The sequence below is a fragment of the Triturus cristatus genome, chromosome 4_2, assembly GCF_964204655.1.
Source record: "Triturus cristatus chromosome 4_2, aTriCri1.1, whole genome shotgun sequence".
In the NCBI taxonomy this organism is placed as follows: Eukaryota; Metazoa; Chordata; class Amphibia; order Caudata; family Salamandridae; genus Triturus; species Triturus cristatus.
The window spans coordinates 977,950,811-977,967,179 of record NC_140586.1 but is presented as its reverse complement, the minus strand read 5'-3'; the positions used below and the strand labels follow the sequence as shown (position 1 = coordinate 977,967,179).

The following is a 16,369-nucleotide window of genomic DNA, read 5'->3' as shown; positions in this document are numbered from 1 at the left end:
TTTACAACGCATGCACTTACAACGCATTTTCTACAACGCAACATCCACTACAACGCATTCCATTACATCGCAGGACACTACAACGCATTTTTAAAAACTACCTTTACAACGCATTCCATTACATCGCATACTACCTTTACAACGCATACCATTACAACGCATAATATTACATTGCATTTAAGGTAAGTATTGGATAGTATAGGGGTAAAAATTACTAATCTTACTCCAGGGGGTGTAACATTAGGGTAATTGTTGGATAATATAGGGGTAAAAATTGCTATTCTTACTCCAGGGGGTGCAACAGTAGGGTAAGTGTTGGATAGTATAGGGGTAAAAATTACTATTCTTACTCCAGGGGGTGCAACAGTAGGGTAAGTGTTGGATAGTATAGGGGTAAAAATTACTATTCTAACTCCAGGGGGTGCAACAGTAGGGCAAGTGTTGGATAGTATAGGGGTAAAAATTACTATTCTAACTCCAGGGGGTGCAACAGTAGGGTAAATGTTGGATAGTATAGTGGTAAAAATTACTATTCTAACTCCAGGGGGTGCAACAGTAGGGTAAGTGTTGGATAGTATAGGGGTAAACATTACTATTCTAACTCCAGGGGGTGCAACAGTAGGGTAAGTGTTGGATAGTGTAGGGGTAAAATTACTATTCTAACTCCAGGGGGTGCAACAGTAGGGTAAGTGTTGGATAGTATAGGGGTAAAAATTACTATTCTAACTCCAGGGGGTGCAGCAGTAGGGTAAGTGTTAGATAGTGTAGGGGTTTTAATGTAATATTATGCGTTGTAATGGTATGCATTGTAAAGGTAGTATGCGATGTAATGGAATGCGTTGTAAAGGTAGTTTTTAAAAATGCGTTGTAGTGTCCTGCGATGTAGTGGAATGCGTTGTAGTGGATGTTGCGTTGTAAAAAATGCGTTGTAAGTGTAGTGCGTTGTAAAAGTTGCGTTGTAAAGGTTGTATACCACGACGATATACCTTGGACTAGCCTCTGAGTTCATGATGCAAATTTCTCCGTGGCTATATGATTAACACAAGCCTTTAGACCTTGTTCTTACCTTGGTGCAAGCGTAGTACACTTAGTGAAACTGGGGTCTGACGTTCCTTTAACGACAAGCTATAGATCATTATATTGTCGTTGTCATAATATAATGTTCCTGCCTTACATTTGTGAGCAGTTGCTTACACTACTTTCGCAATGCCTGTCTGTATGCTCATTTACATTTTAACATTAAGCTATTTTTCAACTACATTGTGCTATCGACCCATATTGCTTTTAAATGGGTAACACTCCATGCATTGTGTTTGTCACTGTATTCGAGTACAACTTGGCACTCGATAAAGTGTATGCCTTTGCTGAAAGACTTCAACTCCCACAAGTGTTCTTCTTCGTTGACGCATCTGTTACGATGACGCGTGTCTATTTATACGCGTCATCGTCACGCGTCGGTGCCTCCCCGTCCAGCTCTACACAGCCGGAGGTACCGACGGATAGGTAAGCGTCCTTGGATAATGCTCCGCTTACATTTTGAACCCTAAGTTAGTGAGACTGGTTCGTTATGGCAGCAGTCTCGTAGATAGCTATTTGGAATCCATGCTTAAATTCCTATCAATGCATAACACTCCTGTGAGACATAGAACATCAGGGCAGCAAGAACAGGCTTAAATTTCCACCCCTCTTGGTTCGATAAATTTCGATTTGATATAATTTCATTTTCATTTTTTATTTCTACTTAAGACTAGAGGAGTGACTAGATAGATAACAGAAGTAGTGTTATTCTTTTCAGCCTGTCTCTGTCGAACATATTCATACATGAGACAACATTTAGAAGGCAGTTCCGCGGATGGTTCGCTGTTTTGTTCTCCATGTTCCTTTAGATAGGACAAGCGCGTAGTGATTTTTAACATTGACAGTAAATATTGCCTGGCACACAATTTACAAATACAGAGCAGGGCCTCATTCATCTGAGCGGATGCCAGGTGGGGTGAGGAGAGACCCCCTACGTTGAGGGGTAAGCGTTCTACTAAATAAGTTTTCATTTTGGTAAAACAATTTTTGAATTCAGCACAATTTGCTATAGATTTGTCTATTTAAGTCAAATGAAAGACATCATTATTAATCAAGTGGAGCCTTGTAAGCGTCTATTTTTTCAGAGATAATGTGAAAAAAAGCCTGTGCACATCATTGATATTTATATTATAATTCTCCTTATTGTTATTTTTAGGATTTGAGTATTACTCCACGAATACTCGGGAGTGCTTCAGAACCTGCATTCAAGTAGGTTTTGTACTTTCATTTCTTTTTTGGATAACACACCATACAGCAGTAGCATGTTTATTCTGGTCCTGACGAAAGCCTGATTGGCACTCAATCGATAGGCTGAAACATGTAGACCAACTCTAGGACACTAGCAGTTATTCTTTCAAACTGCTTTTGCACTGTTTTTAGTCTCATCACTTGGTCAGTTATTAATAAAACGGTTGTACTGACCCAGTAGATGTTTTTAACACTTGCACTCACTGATTTTGTTTTTCTGCACTGCTTAAACAACATCAACCACATCTAATTGCACCTTAGCGACATCATGGTAGATCTGGAGTTGTGAATTTCATTTCTTCCTCTAAGTCTATACACCACATGGTTCTTCTGAACTGGAGTCGAGTGTATGGTTGAATCCTAAATGATGATGTACGCTACTTTTAGTGGCTGATGGGATTCAATATCAATGATACTGTTTACGTATGTGCTTTTTTCGCTGCCTTTTTCCTGACTTTGAAGATGCTTATATAGAAAGTATTGGCTCCTAAATTTTGACCCTGGTTTCCGTTTGTTGATATTGCATTAAGGGAAAGGGATTGGTAACCATAGGGTCGGTAAATATTGTTCCCTTTGACCCCCCATTCAAAATTTATTGTTGTTATAAGTATGTGAGGCCCTATCAGCAAGATATCGGCAAACTTTGTGGGATTATCGCTGGGTTTCCAGCGATAATCACACGTTTGGCAGTTAGCGCTAGGATTTTTATCGCTTTTGAGATAAGCTTTGCTAATAGCACGCTATCTCAGCGATAAAAATCCACGCTATCCGGTGATAATTATCCTAGCGCTAAGTGCGCTTAGAGATAATTATCGCCGGTTGTTGCTGATATGCCCCAATGTCTCTTATGATATCCCCACAGTGACATTATTACATATTATGTCAACAGGTCCTACAACTTACCATAGCGTAACCCACACTGTGACCCGGTTCACACTTTTTCACTAAGTTACAAGGAATTCACATCCTCGATGTATTACACTGTTTAAGTCTCTTCAAGAAGGCAGCAGCTACATGTGGGGACTGAAACATCTTAAGATACAGATACGAGGAACTGACATCCCCAATGTGATTCATCATTCAAGCTGACTGTTTTATACTCCACACCACACAACATGGAGGCCATTTTTGCCGCCCACAATGTCAAGGTCCGCATCCCAGTGCTCATGAGCAGCACCCATCTGTCTTCCTACCCATTATCGCCAGACAGCCAGTAGTATTTAGGAGCTTCCAACATCAGCTCACTACCTCCCGGCCCCCGGCAGCGAGTGGGTAGGTCTGCGGATCTTTTTGCCACTGAGCAAACATGAGTACACCTCTAAATTACACGCGGTTGTTATGCCTCACAAGGCACTTACTATGTATTCTTCTCCTCTTCTCCCTCATTTTTGTTTCATAATTGTTTAATGGAGTAGGTCCTAAAACATTGTTCTTTTGTGACTCCGCCCAGGACACTAGGAAATTCCAATTGTCAGTCCTAGTGGGCGTCGATGTTGAAAATTACCGCCCTGATTTGGTTGAGTAAATTCTGTCTGCTACCATGGTGGGTGTTCCACCATGCTCATTTAAGAGTCAATATATCACCACAATATTGGTGTTAGAAATGGGGGTCTCTGGTTTGCAGAGGTAGGTACCCTTGTCCAAAGAGGGACCCTTCTTCCTAGTCAGGCTAAGGGAGTTACACTCCTAAAATAACCCCTGCTCACCCCCTTAGTAGCTTGGCATGAGCAGCTAGGCTTATCTTAGAGGCAGTGTATAAAGCATTTGCACATAACCAACAGTAATACAGTGTAAGCACTACAAAAGGACACCCCACCAGTTTAGAAAAATATCCAATATTTTTATATACTTAAGACAAGACCAAAAATTATAAAAAAAATCCCCAATACATTACTTAGAAATCTTCAGTTATCAAAATAAACTTGAAAAAAAGTTCCTTGAAGTTGGTAGCTCCGTCCGGGGCTATCACGGCATCGTGAACAACAAATCCAAACAGTTCTGGCTGACCGTGGTGTCTCGGGCCAGCTACGGTGTCGGGAAGACCTGCAAAACAGTACCTTTAGAAATGCAGGGCATTGGCAACCTCTCGTTGAGCTCCGAAAGCATGGTATCTGCAGGTGTCATTTCCGAAGGTTGGTGCAGGAGTCTTCGAGCCCTGGGATTAACACATGTTGCAGATCGAATTCCTCACAGTTGAAGTCAGGTGCACTGGCGTCGGCAGGCGTCTGTTGCTTCGGTGCAAAGTGCAGCGGTGCGGTGTGTGGTGCCCTCAGGTGGCGGTGCAGGCTGCTGCTCGCTGACAGTTGTCCAGCTGCATCAGTGAGACCAGGGCTACTGTGAAAAGTGATGCGGTGCTTGTCGCGGATGCTTGCAGGTCACGGTGAAAGCAGCAGCGTCGTTGTTGCGGAAGCGCTGTTGTCGGCTGATGAACTGGAGTCGATAGCGCTGGCATCGGTAGGCCAAGGCTGTGGTGCAGGATGAGGATGGGGCATCATGTAACTTGTAAGTGGTGCCCTCGAACAACGGTGCAAGAAATGGCATCGATTCAGACGTGATGAGTCGTCATCAGTGATACCAAAGCAGCAGCGTGAAGCGAGACGGTGCGAAGTGTGGTGCAAGCAGCAGCCTAGTGGTGGCATCATTTGACGTTGGCGGTGAGACCAGGGTTATGGTGCGGTGTTGCGGCTGTGCCCTCTGCGGTACCTTCAGGACACGGAGTCGGCAGTGGCATCGTAGATGGCATCGGGTTACTTTTCTACTGTTGCAGCACAAAACACACAGCCCCCAGTGCTGTTGGCCGAAGAACTTGAAGTCTTTGCTGTGCCTGAGACTTCTTGAACAGGGGGCAAGCTCTACCTCATGCCCTTGGAGAAACTCAAAAAAGAAGTTTGTAGAAAGTTCAGTCCAGTCCTTTCACTGCCCCAGATGGAAGCAGCCACTATTTTTCACTTAGTGCACAGCTGCTCATTGTTACCCACAGTGTTTGACTACAATCGCTTCTCCCCTCCTGTGTTCAATCTCATGGTGCCTTAGTTAGGCACCTAAAGTCTAGGTGACCTATGTCTATGACTTTCTTAGAGATGCTAAAGATTTTATCACATTATGTCTTTTTTCTCTTACTTAGACAATAACCAGTAAACATCACTTATGCATCAAAGACGGCACGATCTCTGTCACATGACAACTCACTGTGTGTTTTTCGTTATATGTTTTGTAATGTCTTGTACGTCTTGAGAACAAAAAAAAGGGCAGCACACTACGCACGTGAAAGTAACAATGACTGCCGTGCACTAAGTGAAAAATACATCACTATTGGACCTTCCACGAGTATGGTGATGTGTTTTTTTTACTGGAGTATATATTACGAATGATAACTATGTTCTTACTCCATCCTTCCAGATTGTTTTTTGTTGCAGGAAAATACCAAGTAGGTATTATATGAATGCATGTTCACAAAATGCATATTAGCCCTCGACATTGATCAGGCTGACCATATAGGCTGACCATATAGGTTATATGGTACAAGGGATCAACCCCCTTGGTCCTGAAGAGAAGCTTAGGGGTAGGCTTTGAAACATGTAGACATGAGAGGAAACAGCCCATTACAGCACACTTTCCTCCTTTTTCCCCACTATTTATTAATACCAGCTACAGGGAGTATTAAAGTTTAGTTTCCACGCAGCCAGGTATTTTTTAACTCACAATTTTTTCTGACCCTTCCTCTCTCACATCAAACACATAGTTTCACTTCACTATTAAGAGCTCCCACGTCTTTGTTGGTCATAGCACGCTCCGTCCCGCAGCGGGGTGGGAAGAACCCGATGATGAAGCATGCCACCAAGAGACCTTTTGGTGGGTAAGGGTTATTTTAAGAACACAAATTATTTGTGTTAGGATAGTTCTTTTTATAGTCACTTTAACACAACCTTTGGAAGGACAGTATTGTTTCTAATAAGAGTGGACTTTCTTTCTTTTTTCATAACTTTTAGAGGAGGCCGAGTCCACGACCTATTGTTCCTCTTCACTCCCTCACTTTTTTTTGTCATTAAAAGATGTTATAAACAAACTCCCCATTCTGTCCTATAGGGACAGGTAGCCTTGCCATAGTGAAAAACGAAATTGACAGTAACTCACTATCAGGACATGCCACACACACCAGGGCATGTCCTACATTTCACAAACATTGCACCCTTCCCACAGAGGTACCTTGGGCGTACCTTAAGGGTGACTGATATGTAAGAAAAGGGAAAGTTAGGGCCTGCCAAGTGGATACACTTGCCAAGTCGACATGGCAGTCCCAGGCTGCACACAGGCTCTCTACTGGCAGGCCAGAGTTACATTTTACTGACTGCTTGTGTGGGTGGCAATCCCACTAGCAGCATTTGATTTACAGTCCTTGGGCACATATGGTACACTGTACTAGGGACTGATTAGTAAATCAAATCAGCCAATCACGGAAACACTAATCCATAACAACAATTTACAACAGGAGCACTTGCACTTTAACACTGGACAGCAGTGAGAAAGTGCGCAGAGACACTAAGCCTGCAAAACCAGGGAGGTCAGAAAGCAAAAAGACAGGGGAAACACGCCAAAAGATGCCAAGTCTAACAGTTTGACACTCACGTGGCTCTAACTTTGCTTTTAATTGTTCTTAACTTTCACCACTGTGTGTTTTGCGCATGTCATACTTCATGGGGACACGTGTGCTTTTGATCGTATTGGACTGCATTAATGGATTCCTTGTCTAATACTTGTTTTTATCTTATTAGATTGGCCATCCAATTACAGGTACCACACTATAGGATTTTAGGTTGGTTTATCAGGGATACATCACCAGACAACCACCTGCAGTGTAGATAGTTTTGATTTGTTTATATTGTTCCTTACGAATCGCTGCTGGATCTGAGGACTATTAGGCGAGAAACATGTTGACCACTTGACAGAGCGCCAACCCTAGAAAATCACGTCAGAAGTATGACAGCTCGTTTTTTTTTTTTGTAAACAAATTTTATTTGTCAAATACACATGTCGCGAAGCTCTGTAGCCCAGAGACTTCCATCGTATCAAGAAACAACATATCAGCTCTGACAAGTTTCTCATAAAGTACCTAATAACAATTACAGAAGAGACGTGCAAAACAAGAACCGCCCCCTCGATTAAAAAACAGTGACCACTCCCTCCCCCCCACCCCCCACCCATCGCACGGCCAAACCAATCCAAACAGCAAGTCTGTTCGCGACTACGAGTCTGTCCTTACTACAAATCATGGCCATATAGCCCGGTAGCACCCAATAGACACGTGTTGCACGTCCCCAAAACGCATGTAAAAGAGCGCCGGACACCCAGGCAATCATCCCTCCGAAATGGGTTCCAATTCCAATCCCCTGTAATCCGCCCACCGCTTCCAAATTTTAAAGTGTTTTCGCGGGCAGCCCCACGCTACATAAATGGGTGCCTCTAGTCCCATACAGAAATCCAGCCCAGCCTTCCAAGCCGATATTGGGGGGGCAGCCGCCGCCTTCCAGGCCCTTGCTATATCCCGTTTGGCAAGGGTAAAACCCAGAAGCATCAGATGGCGCTTATAAATATTGCCCCTATATCGTCCATCACATGTAGGAGTACCAGTTTAGGGGACCGAGGAAGATCCCACCCCAGAACCTCTGAAAGACATGTCAGTACGCCCCGCCAGAACCTAGCCAGTGCAGTGCAGTCCCATACAGTGTGGAGCAACGTCCCTTCATCACACATGCAGCGAAGACAAATCGGGGATGCCACCAAGCCGGCCCTATGCAAACGAACCCTAGTGAAATACACTCTGTGGAGGTATTTGAACTGAATGAGTCGGAGACTCGCAGCGATAGCCGCCCCACGCGGAGAGGCCAGGGCCTCCGTCCAGTCCTCCTCCTCCAGGGGGCCTACATCTTCTTCCCACGCCCCTCGGAGACGCTGCAGTGACGGGGAGCAGTAAGTCACGAGGGACTGGTATATTCTCGAGATTTTGTGGTCTCGTAGGTCCCCCATGAACAGTTTGGCCTCTATGGGACTGAAATCATCCAACTCCTCCAGGCCCACCAGACTGGGCGAAAGGGCATGCCGGAACTGCAGATATTTAAATAATTGGGTGCGCGGCATTTGAAAGTCTGTCTGCAGCTCTTGGAAGGATTTCAGGATAGGACCCCGCATGACATCCCCCAGAGTGGAGATCCCTATCGCGTCCCAGTCCTGGAAGCCGGCCAAGGTAGCCAATTGTTGCAGGCCACCATTTCTCCAGAGTGGCGTTTCCCCGGTTAGGCGATTCCACTAACCCATCCTCCGCAGCGCCTGCCGCCAAATCTGAAACACCAATTGTGTTACGCCAGGCAGGGGGCGTCGCAGGGGCGCAGAATATAGGAGTGTATGGAGCGAGTGATCCCCCATTAAACGGCGCTCAAGGCTATACGCCGGATCCGACCTGTCACCGTGCCACCATTCATTGAGGACCAACAGGTGGGAGGCCATATAGTAGGAGAGAATGTCGGAGGTAGCAAGTCCCCCACAATACGCAGATTTAAAACACGTACGGAGTGCTACCCTCACAGCCCCTCCACCCCAAAGAAATTGACCCAGTATTGCATTCACCTGGCGGAACCAACCCGAGGGAATAGGATACGGATGATTTTGTAGTTGATATAATAGTCGAGGAAGGGCAACCATCTTGAAGATGGCCGATCGGCCATAGAGGGAAAGGGGCATATGAGACCATATTCGTATATCGTCCCGCACTCTATTCCATACAGGCACAACAGCTCGTTTTTTTTTTTTTTTTTTATGTTTGAAAGCTTTATTAGAGAAAAATAAGTATTACAATAAGGTGACATCAGCAAATATGAGAAAAAAGGTATAAGATGGGACAAAGAAAATAGAAGCAGCCAATATCACAATGAAAAACAAAGCATTTTAAGTTATGGGGAGGGAAGGAGGGGGGGGAAGGGAGGAGAGAAGAAAACAAAAACATGGTATTTATCGTAGAAGATGGGTAAGCAATAATAGGAAATACAGTAAATGGCAATCAAAAAGTACAGTAAAAAACCATCATATGAGTAATTGCATGAATGAAAAAGAAGTATGAAGAAGGTCAATATAAAGCTAAATAATTACCATATTGAGACTGAAAAATATCATGAAAAACTGCAGGCAAGAGTACATGTGTTCAGGGGGGCTTGAAATTATCTGAAGATAGTGGAGAGTAACTCTTTTTGGCGGATTGATCAAGGTATAGAGTAAGAGGTAGCCAGTAAAATTCAACATTTCGGGAGGGTTTACAGGAGGAAGCAAAGGCAACATCAAGTCTGTGTGAGTGACATACAAGATTCCACCAACAATTGAGAGACAATTTGTTCAGAGATTTCCAATTAGAGACAATATGCTGTAATGCCAGAGCCAGCATAAGGTCAAAAAGACCGCGAGAATGTGGGGGGAGGTCTAAATCCTCTGAAAGGCTACCAAGATATACTAAAGAAGGAGAAAATTGAATAGAGAGGTTGAAAATGCGAGAAAGGCGAGAGAATAGCTGAGACCAGAAAATACGAGTTGAAGGACAGAAGAAGAAGAGGTGGAAAAGATCCGCAGAAGGGGCATTACAGGTCCAACAATTAGATACAGCATCAGGTTGAAAGCGAGAGATAGAAAGAGGAGAAAGGTATAGTCTGTGGTAAAAGAAAAATAGGGATTGAGTGAGAGAGGCAGTACGGGAAATCTTCAAGGATCGAGCCCATATTTTGTCCCAGAGAGAAGTCGGCCATGAAGAATGTAAGTCTGTCTCCCAGGACAATTCTAATTTTGATTTGAGACGATCTGGATTGGGGGCTGAAAAGTACCGGTAAATGATGGAAGCTTTAGGAGTTGTAGAAAGGACAGTGAGTAGAGAGGAAGATGAGGTAGGTAGATCTTCAGAGGAGAGAGAGTAATAACGATCTAGAATGGTTTCCATAAGGATAGGGAATTTCTTTGCAAAAGAAGGAGGGCAGTGGAATTGAGACCGAAATGCAGGAAATGAGCAAGGGGATGACCCATCAAAAAGATGACGTATCCAAATGATACCTTTCGCTCTCCATGAGGGCCATGCAATAGGTCGGTTGTTAATTAATAGAAGTGAATTGTACCATATAGGCAATAGTAGGAAGGATTCCTGCGTTACTGAGGAAGGTGAAACTAAAGGGCGCAGAAGAGAAGAAGTATGCTTGAATAAAAGGGGATTAAGGCATGGGGCTTTAGAGGTAAAATGAATTACTTCTTGGAAAGAGTACGGAAGCAGTAGTTCCTGTTCAACAGAAAGCCAGAGGGGAGAAAAAGGGGAGGGTTCCTGAGATAACCAGCGGGAAGCCTGTCGAAGGGAAAAGGACTTATGATAGAGGCGAAAGTCTGGAAAATTGGTACCACCATTAAGTTTAGATTTACGTAAGTTGAAAAGCGATATGCGGGCTTTTTTCTGCTTCCAAAGAAATTTGGACAACGCAGAATCAATGCGACGGAAATAGGAGTTTGGAATACGAAGTGGGAGCATGGATAATAAGTAAATCAAAATAGGGGCAATCATCATTCTGATGGAGTCAAGACGGCCCCACCAGGAAAGAAATAGTGGATTCCAAGAGGTGAGTAATGAGTCTATCCTAGATATGACTGCATTCATGTTGAGTTGAATGGAGGAGGATATAGAGCTAGAAAAAAGAACACCGAGATATTTAATTTTTGTAGAATTCCAAGCAAAGCCAGTAGCCGTGAAAAAGTGGGGGAGACAAAGTTTGGTTAAAGGAAGAATCTCTGTTTTGTCCGAGTTTATTTTGTAACTGGAGACCAAGGAGAATTTCTGAAATTCGTCTAGTAATGCGGGGACTGAGGTAGGCGGGTCAGAAATAAATAAAAGAATATCGTCAGCATATGCAGACAATTTAAGATGACGTTTACCGTACGGGAAGCCAGAGATGGATGGATTATTGCGTATGGAGGTAAGGAAAGGTTCAAGCGCTAAAATAAATAAAAGAGGTGATAAGGGACAGCCCTGACGAACACCACGTTGGAGTGTGAATGGGGAAGTGAGTTGACCATTAACGAGAACAGATGCTTTGGGCATAGAATATATCAAAGAAATATAAGATATGAATTTGGGGTTAAAGCCGTGCCATTTTAAGGAGGCCAGAAGAAAAGACCAGTCGACCCGGTCAAAGGCTTTCTCAGCATCTACTGAAATGGCTGCAAGGGGAATCGATAGTGAAGGGGCTTTACTTAAAACATTAAGGAAGAGTCTAGAATTATCCGAGGTCAAGCGGCCTTTAACAAAGCCGCATTGTTCTTTCCCTATAAGATGTGGTAGGAGCGGGTCAAGGCGAAGAGCTAATAGTTTCGCAAAAATTTTATAATCAACATTAACTAGAGATATAGGTCGATAATTTTTACAGAACTTAGGGTCTCTACCATCTTTAGGGATAAGGCATATGGTAGCGTCCTGAAAAGAGCCTTGGGCTGATCCAGTAGAACAAAAAGACTGAAATAGAGATAGAAGGTGGGGTAAAAGAAGGTCTGAGAAATGTAGGTAAAATTCAACTGGGAAGCCGTCAGGTCCTGGGGTTTTCCCCTTAGTGAGGGAGGATAGAGCAGAGGACAGTTCCGAAATCGTAAGATCAGAATCAACGGCCGAAATATTAAGGTGGGAAGTATCTGGTTGAGGTATGTTGTCAAAGTAGGATTGAATAAGCTCTGGGGTGGGAGGGTTTTCCGGAGTATATAAAGTCTCATAAAAAGAGTGGAATTGTTCCAAAATTTCTGCATTGGTATGAAGAAGTACATTAGAGGGGGAATAAATAGAATCAATATTAGTACGTTCGTTACGAGATTTTAAATAGTTAGCTAACAGTTTACCTGATTTATTTCGACCTCCATAAAATCGCGCGCTGCTCCGGAGAAGAAAAGAGGAGGCAGAGTCTGTGGTAAGTTTGTTAAAGGCAATCTTAGCCTTAAGCAATTCAGGAGACATAATCTTATCAGAGGAAGTATAGAATTGATGTTCCAGAGATTTAATATGAGCAAGGGTGACTTTACGTTTTTGAAGGAATTTTTTCTTCTTTTTAGAGACAAAATCAATAATAAAACCTCGGGCTGTGGCCTTGAAGGAATCCCAAAGAATATGAGGTAGGGTATCAGGCGTAGAGTTAAGATGAAAAAATTCAGAAGCAAAAGCACGAAAAGAGGAGGAAAAAAGAGGATCAGTAAGAAGAGAAGGGTTGAAGCGCCAGCGAGAAGATTTAGGAGTAGGAGGAAGAAGGTCAAAAACAGTAATAATAGGAGCATGGTCAGAGATAACAATCGGTTCAATAGAAGAAGAAATAAGGTGTTGAGAAAGAGATGAAGAGAGAAAGATATAGTCTAAGCGGGAGAAGGAAGCATGAGGAGGAGAGAAGAAGGAGAAATCCATAACGTCTGGGTGAGTGAGTCTCCATGAGTCTACAAGATGAGTTTGGGTAATAGTGTCAAGGAATTGTTTATGTGGTTTATGAGGGGAGAAACGAACAGAGGATCTTCGGTCTAAAAATGGGTCAATGATCTGGTTACAATCTCCACCCAATAGAAAAGCATCATCTTTATGTTGAATACATTTTGCTGTAATGGAGGGCCAAAAAGAGGAGTCAAAACATGTGGGACCGTAAACATTGAATATCGTAAGTGGGATATTGTTAATTAGTAGTTTAGCTAAGACCCAGCGTCCCTCGTCATCCTTTTCTTCTAGAACTACTTTACACTGGAGTCGCTTATGAATCAAAATGGCTACTCCATTCTTTTTCTGAGAAGCAGGAGAAAATAAAACAGCTCCAACCCATAGTCGCTTTAGCTTTAAAGATTCGATGTCAGATAGGTGAGTTTCTTGGATAAGGACGATATCTGGATTGTAAGAGGAAAGGTGGGAGAGTACTCTTTGCCTTTTGATAGGGTGATTAAATCCTTTCACATTCCATGAAACAACTTTGAAGGTGAAAGCTTACTAAACTGATCTAAATCAAGAATTGCAAAAGCATACTGTACATGTAATAATAATTCAAACTGTATAGAAGTATTAACCATAAAACTCTTCAAAAAGGAAGAAGGAAGAACAGGTAGAAAAGGAAGAAGAAAAAGGAAAAGGGAGGAGGAGAGGGATGGGAAAAGGGAAGGGAGATCAGTGGGGAAGGAAGAAGGAAGAAAAGAGAGAATGCATAGAAGACAGTACAAATCCAGAAGGATGACTGTATTAAACATACCTGAAAGAGAAAAAATACACATAGGGAAGGTGGGGAGGTGGTGATGCTTTACAAGACGTACGGACCAGGATCAGGAGGAGAACCACATCGAGACCGCACAAAAGGAACATGGAATGGGACAAGGTGTTGAGAGGAGTAACCGATACATATCCGTCTGGGGAGGAAAAAAGGGAAAAAATGTTAACATACATAACATGTAGACGTAAAAACAAAAGTCCAGAAAGTAGAAAAAGAAAATAGAGGGATATATAGGAGATGCCAGAAACAGATAAAGGAGAGAAGAGATACGAAAAGAGAGTGTAAGAACTGAGATGAGAAGTAAGGAGAATACATGAAGTCAAAGACAAGCCATTAGGAAGACAAACAAGTTAAACAATAAAAATCCAATTTCAGCCACTGGTCGAAGCAGAAGAGGAGGCGTCCATCCCTTCTTCACTGTGTAGAAGAAGAAAGTTCCTTAATTCTCCAGGCTCCTGAAATGACCAAGTCTTTTCTCGATAGGTGACTCTGAGAGTACAAGGATGAAACAAGCCATATCTTGCTCCCAAGGCGCGCAGAGAGGGACGCATAGCCAGAAATTCTTTACGTCTGGAGGCAGTGACGTTAGAGACATCCTGAGATAGATATACTCGTTGACCTTGCCAAGACACTTGTTTTTTACTCCTCGCAGCTGAGAGAATCAATAAAAGATCTGTGTATTTCAGAAATAAAATGATGACTCCACGAGGTTTTGAGGAGGAGCCCGTTCTGGCACCTAGTCTATGGGCTCTTTGTATACTAATGGAGGTGGAAGGTGGTAGGTCCAGAAGTTTCGACAAGAAAGTGGTGAAGAAAGTTACTGGATTATCCCCCTCAAGATTTTCCGGCAGATTGTAAATACGGAGGTTATTCCTCCTATTTCGATTTTCCAAATCCTCTGTATGCTTTTGGAGTGAGAGGACCGTTTTTTCTAAAGAGTCTATACGTTGTGTGTTGGACTGAACTTCAGGAAGGTGCTGTTCAACAGTAGAAAGACGGGCATCCATATTTTCCCATTTATCCTTTAAAAGCTGCATATCTGTACTCGTTTTTTCAATAAATGGGCGCAGCGCACGCAATTCCTCTAGAATTTGGTCAGTAGAAGAATGTGAAGGATTGTCTTCTGGCGTAGGAGAATTTTGCTTGAGGCGCTTGCCCGCCGGAGCGGGTGGGGAAGACTTACTGGTGTTAGTATGAGCCAATGATGATTTTGGAGTCGTCATTTTCGCAGATGCAGTGGCTCTATTTGTACCAGATGAAGATGCTCCTGAAGTACTCCCCGATGGTGTGAAGACAAATTTAGGTTTGCGTAAGTTGACCATAGAAAGAAATGAACGTGCGACAATATAGTCTCAATTCCCTGTGAGACGACTAAAGGTGCATGTGAAATGTTCCAGAAATATCTCCAAAGAGAGGGTGAAGCACCCAGACGTAACTCAGTGGAAAAGGCGACAGGGAATTAGAGTGTGCTAAATAACGAGTACAAAAAGGAGAGGATGACTAAAATGGAAGCACAGGAAGGAGCATCCTGAAGTAGCTGAGGCGCAGGAGAAACGGGCAGAAAGTCTCAGAGAACGTTGTTGTCATAGCGCCATGAGGAAGAAATTTAGGATAAAAAGTATTTCAGAGCAGTGAGCATGTTAGGGCGGGAAACATCCAGTTGTCAGGGGTGAAGCGCCGTAAAACTGCGTATTTGGACGTTTCCTCTAATGTGGAGGAGGAGAGAAAAAATGCAGTAAAGGCGTCTTGCACAATATATATAAATCTCACCCCTGAAGTGAAGTCGGTGTCTGAAAGTTCGTTGGTGTCCAGTGGCACGTCGTGTAGTGACAGCTCCTGTCAGCAGAGGCTCCGATGTTCGGAAGAACTTCAAAATGGCGGCTCCGTGAGGGGCAGGGAATTCATCGCGGAGAGGGGCGAAAACGGCTCCACAAGCGGTGAAAAGCTGCTCCGCTGATTCCGTTAATGTTCCGCCAGCCAAATCCGGCGACGGTGCTCAATAGCGGTCCCGTTTACATCGGGAAAAATACGCCGTGAGGTGATCGATGCGGTGGAGCTCCGTACCTAGCCGGCCATCTTGCGCGGCATCCAAGCCACGCCCCCACAACAGCTCGTTTTTAATCAGGTTGAAAGCCCTATTGATTAAAATTGTTCTCTCTGGTACTTCCAATTCCTGTTTTAACTTCCTTTGATTCATTCACCTGCACTCCTTTCATCTACACACATAGGCCCCTCACTCCCACAGCACCAAACAGGAATTTAGAATAAAAGATCTCCACCAAAGAGACCCTCATAGGGAGTCCGTCAGGTATTGCAGCGCCAACCTGATGAGGAGCAGGCCCTATGATGAAGCATGACACCCAGCGGTGTGTGTGAGGGCCCTTATTCCAACAGAAGGAATTCCCTGTCACCCTGTAACTAGTGAGGACTTGTGGCCACCTTGTCCTCCTGTGCCCTTAAAGTAGTAATGAACTGTATACCTCTTTTGTACCTACAATTGTTGGAGGCATGTATGCTGGACCTCAAAAAAGCCCCTAGTCACTCTTCTTTGAGATGTCATTTGAGATATCATCAGTGATGTCACTGACCATGTCATGAGTGATGTAATATGTGAGGTCATAAGCAGTGAATTACGGGGGCAGGAGTTATAGTTAGCTCAGCTAACTATAACTGCTGACTTTCTCTGGTTTTGTTCAATTGGAACTTGAGCCTAACTATAAAGTGTCTGTAACCTTTGATCTTTTTCAGTGAAAATA

General features: G+C 43.5%; 1 protein-coding gene across 3 annotated transcripts in view; it reads left to right on the top strand.

Annotated features, from left to right (window-relative positions):
• Positions 1–16,369, top strand: part of LOC146839194 (CD5 antigen-like) — a 449,199-nt gene that overhangs the window by 65,740 nt on the left and 367,090 nt on the right. Inside the window, exon 2 of one of the 3 annotated variants that reach the window (XM_085603213.1) lies at positions 2,234–2,286. The exons of the other annotated variants lie outside the window; for them this stretch is intronic. The gene's annotated coding sequence lies outside the window, so the exon portion shown is untranslated. The remainder of the gene's footprint in view (positions 1–2,233; positions 2,287–16,369) is intronic. 3 annotated transcript variants of the gene reach the window in all.